The sequence below is a fragment of the Galeopterus variegatus genome, unplaced genomic scaffold (genome assembly GCF_000696425.1).
Source record: "Galeopterus variegatus unplaced genomic scaffold, G_variegatus-3.0.2 Scaffold7689, whole genome shotgun sequence".
Classification (NCBI taxonomy): domain Eukaryota; kingdom Metazoa; phylum Chordata; class Mammalia; order Dermoptera; family Cynocephalidae; genus Galeopterus; species Galeopterus variegatus.
This window is the reverse complement of record NW_007733800.1, coordinates 18,010-22,122: the sequence shown is the minus strand read 5'-3', so window position 1 is coordinate 22,122 and position 4,113 is coordinate 18,010. Positions and strand designations below refer to the sequence as shown.

The 4,113-nt window shown below is 37.2% G+C and overlaps 1 pseudogene; it reads right to left on the bottom strand.

Moving 5' to 3' along the window:
- Nucleotides 1-2,278: 2,278 nt before the first annotated feature.
- LOC103607751 lies at nucleotides 2,279-3,210 on the bottom strand (annotated as a pseudogene).
- Nucleotides 3,211-4,113: the final 903 nt, after the last annotated feature.

The following is a 4,113-nucleotide window of genomic DNA, read 5'->3' as shown; positions in this document are numbered from 1 at the left end:
TTTTTTTCACTTTTTTCTCAAAAGGAAGAAGTATATTTTAGAAACTTGCTTTAGAATTTGAATATATAAGCTATTTTTTCACTTGGTATCTGAAAATCCAACTGATAACCCAAAAATCTAAAATTGATTTATTTTTGTTTTATTTTTCTTTTAGGGATCAGAGACTCATTATTTCCTAAGCTGGAGATTTACAACTGGAAGTGTTCTTTCCTTTCCAAATTACTTTATTATATGTATTTCTTAATAAGTCTTTCACGCAAGAGAGATGGTAGCCATAATGTACGAATTTCCTTGTGGGAAGATATAAAAATATGTATATATGTATTTCAAATAACATGTTGCAGTGATATTTATCAGTGAAATATTTTGCTGGTAGTGATAGTAGGCACTGAGAAGAAATCTGTGTGCACTTGAATGAAATCTAGAAATGGGTGTGTTGGCTTTAAAATTGGCTAAGAAGAATCAAGAAAGGGTCAAGGACATACAGTACATACTATTACACAGCAGTTTATATTTTTTTTGGGGGTGCAGTATCCAGATAGACTGAAAAGGATAATTAAAAGTAGATACCTTGCTATCTGAATATCAGAGTGAATATCAGACTAATTCTCAGCTTTAGAATTCCCCTGGCCTATCAGTCTACATGATTTTCTTCTTTACACGGTAAAGATTTATCTATTATATGAACCTCAACTTGTCCTGAGGTTTAGATGCTGGCATTTTTTCCTTCAGATGCTCTCATTTACACAAAATGATTATCAGCTATCAGGTAAGTATCAAGAATTACAGTTCCTGGTAATCCAGGCTGAGAGGAGAATGGCTCTCTGAATATATAATTCAAACTAGGACTATTTCAACATAAATATACAAAGTGCTTTTGAGAAAATGGTTGCAAACTTTAAAAGAAAACAGCTACAAATCTAAGATGAATTCACTAATATCAAATTAATCTCTACAAGACATCTCTGTGCATGTTTTTATCGGATTGCCATGCTCCAATTCAATATCTTTAGTAGCAATCTTTTGTCCAAAGTCTCCGGCTCAAGTTAGTGATGAGAGTATGAGGTGCCTGCTCTAGGTTCCTAATATAATGGAGCAACCATGGATAGTCTACAGGCCATTAAGTCATGGTATATTTTAGAAGTCGTCAAGAGAAGAAAAGCTTTCCTGTAGAGTGGCTCTAGAGTGACATTGGGGTCCTGTCTTTTAAATACATCTAATCACATGGTCCCTGAGGCCCTACCCACTGAAGGTCTCTAACTGGGAATTAGCTGAANTCTAATCACATGGTCCCTGAGGCCCTACCCACTGAAGGTCTCTAACTGGGAATTAGCTGAAACTAGACTAGCTTCTAGATCTCAGACAAGGGTTCTTAAACTACAGCTGCTGGGCCTCATTCGACCAGCCACCTTTTTTTGAAAATAAAATTTTATTGGAACACATTATACACCCATTTATTTACACATTGTCTGTGACCCCTTTTGCCAGAATCGAGTGGTTACAATGTTGAAAATGGCCCTCAATGTCTTAAATATTTATGTGTATCTCCTTACAAGGAAAAAAATCACTAACTTGATGTAGAGGATGTATAATATGCTCTTTTAAACTCAATCTGACTTAGTTACTATGAGTAACAACTTTGCTAGTATTGAATGTTTCCCACTTTCTGGAATTAGATTTCCAATAATTCCAATCATGAATAATTCATTTTAATTTTAGACATTTTAGTGGGTATAAAATACTATCTCATGGTGGCTTTAATTTACAGTTCCTTTCTAACTAATGCTGATGAGCAGCATTTTCTATGTTTATCAACCACTTGCAATTTTTGTAGAAGTGTTTGTTCATGCTCTTTGCTAATTTTATAAAATCATTTTTTATTATTGATTCGAAGGAAATTTTTATTTATAGTTGTGTCTGTAGTTCCATTTCTGGATACATGTAGTTTGAATAGTATCATTGGTCTGTGGCATGCATTTTGTGTTTTTTAATGGTAATTTTGATTAACAAAATGAGTAATTTTGAAGACAGACAATATTTACCAAACTTTAAAATTGTATGTCTAGTGCTTTTTGTGTCTTAACTAATAATCTATTTCTATCCAGGATCATAAAGACATCTATCTACTATTTTCTCAATGGTTTTATGTCTTCAGTTTGTTTGTGTATGTCTACAATATTCTATTTTAAGGTAGGATTTATCCTACGTAAGGTAAAAAAAAAGCCAACTTCTATATTTCACAGGCAAGAGCCCCTCCCCACATTCTCTTTGAGGTCTCTCACATAGGCATCACCTTCCACAGAGCTCTCCTCAGGGCACCCTTGACCTCTACGTTCCGCAGGCTATAGATGAAGGGATTCAGCATAGGGTTGACAAGGCTGTAAAACAAACACAAGATCTTCTGCTGCTCCTCAGGATGGCGGGACGTGGGAGCCATGTACATGATGATGGCGCTGCCAAAGAAGAGCCCAACCACGGAGAGGTGGGAGGAGCAGGTGGAGAAGGCCTTCCTGCGGCCCTCCCCTGACTGGATCCTCAGGATGGCGACCAGGATGCGTGAGTAGGAGACCAGCACCAAGAACAGGGGCCCCACTAGGACAAACACACAGGCTACAAAGATGACCACTTGGTTGAGCCAGGTGTCAGCACAGGCCAGCTTGAGCACAGACAGGATTTCACAGAAGAAGTGGTTGATTTCATGAGGCCCACAGAAGGGCAACCCCAAGATCAGAACTAAATGGACCAGGGCCAAGAAAAAGCTAAACAGCCAGGAAGAGAAAGCCAGAATAATACACACTCTCCAGCTCATGATGACAGTGTAACGTAGGGGTGGCATATAGCCACATATCTATCATAGGACATCAGCACCAGGATCACACACTCTATGTGAGCAAAAGCCAAACACAAGAATATCTGCATTATGCACAGAACAAAGGAAATGGTTCTTTTCTGGTTCACAAGATTTGTCAGCATCTTGGGGACATTGTTGGAAGCATAGGACATATCAACAATGGCCAGGTGTGAGAGGAAGAAGCACATGGGGGTGTGCAGTTTGGGGTCCAGGCAAATAAGCCCGAGAATGACCCCATTCCCCAGCAGGTTGAGCATATATAAGAGAGAGAAAAGTCCAAAAAGGAAAAACTCCAGTGCTGGATCGACCTGGAATCCCAGGAGGGTGACTTCTGTGATCCATGTCTGGTTACCTCCCATAAGCCTATGGCAGAGAAAGACAAGACCTAGTATATGCAAGAAGGTCAGATCTGTAGACCAATAGAAGGTACAAATATTTACTTAGTGTTGCAGAGGGACCACTTAGGAATGTATCACTTTTGATGAATTTCCTAGATTTTATCTTCAGATATGTTTCAAAAAGTAATCCCATGTGCTCATAAAAATGAGAAAAAAATCCTGTTAAAGGAACAACAAAATGTTATTAAATATGTATGTATGTTATTATATGTGTGATTTTAGAAATGTATATATGTTATTATATAAAATGTACTGTAAGTTAACATACTTGGATCTATTATAATATATCCTATATTGGAACACACACATGCACACATGCATACATGAGTTGTTTTGGAGAACTCAAGCATTCTGGCTTCCCTTTCAGGGTGGGAGTCTTGATTACTGATGTATTTTGATGACAGATGACCCTGAAAAAATGCCACATTAGGAGATGGTTTCATATCCTAGGCTTCTTGCCTTTCAGTGCAAGACATGAAGTGATTTAGTGAACTCTTCCTGGAGGTTGTGACGTCTGGGTCTGTCCAGCCAGCAGAGGGAGACAAGGGTCTGTGAAAGGGATGGCAACCTTACTACAGAGCCCTGAGACTTGATGCTGTCTCTTTGTTTTCTTCCAATTCTTTCAAGAAAAATTTTGAGAACTGTCCTTATTTCTAAATCATCCTAAAGTTTCAAATCCAACAGAATATTTTAAAAACTTTTTCTTTTTTTTTGTAAATACTTAGATCTTCAAATTTGTATATCAAAAATAATATTATATTACCTAGACTGTTTTTAAGCTTCCATTTTCACTAAATATAATGCATGTTTTTCATGTATGAAAATTATATATTATACGTATTCTTTAAAAGTAGCACAATATTG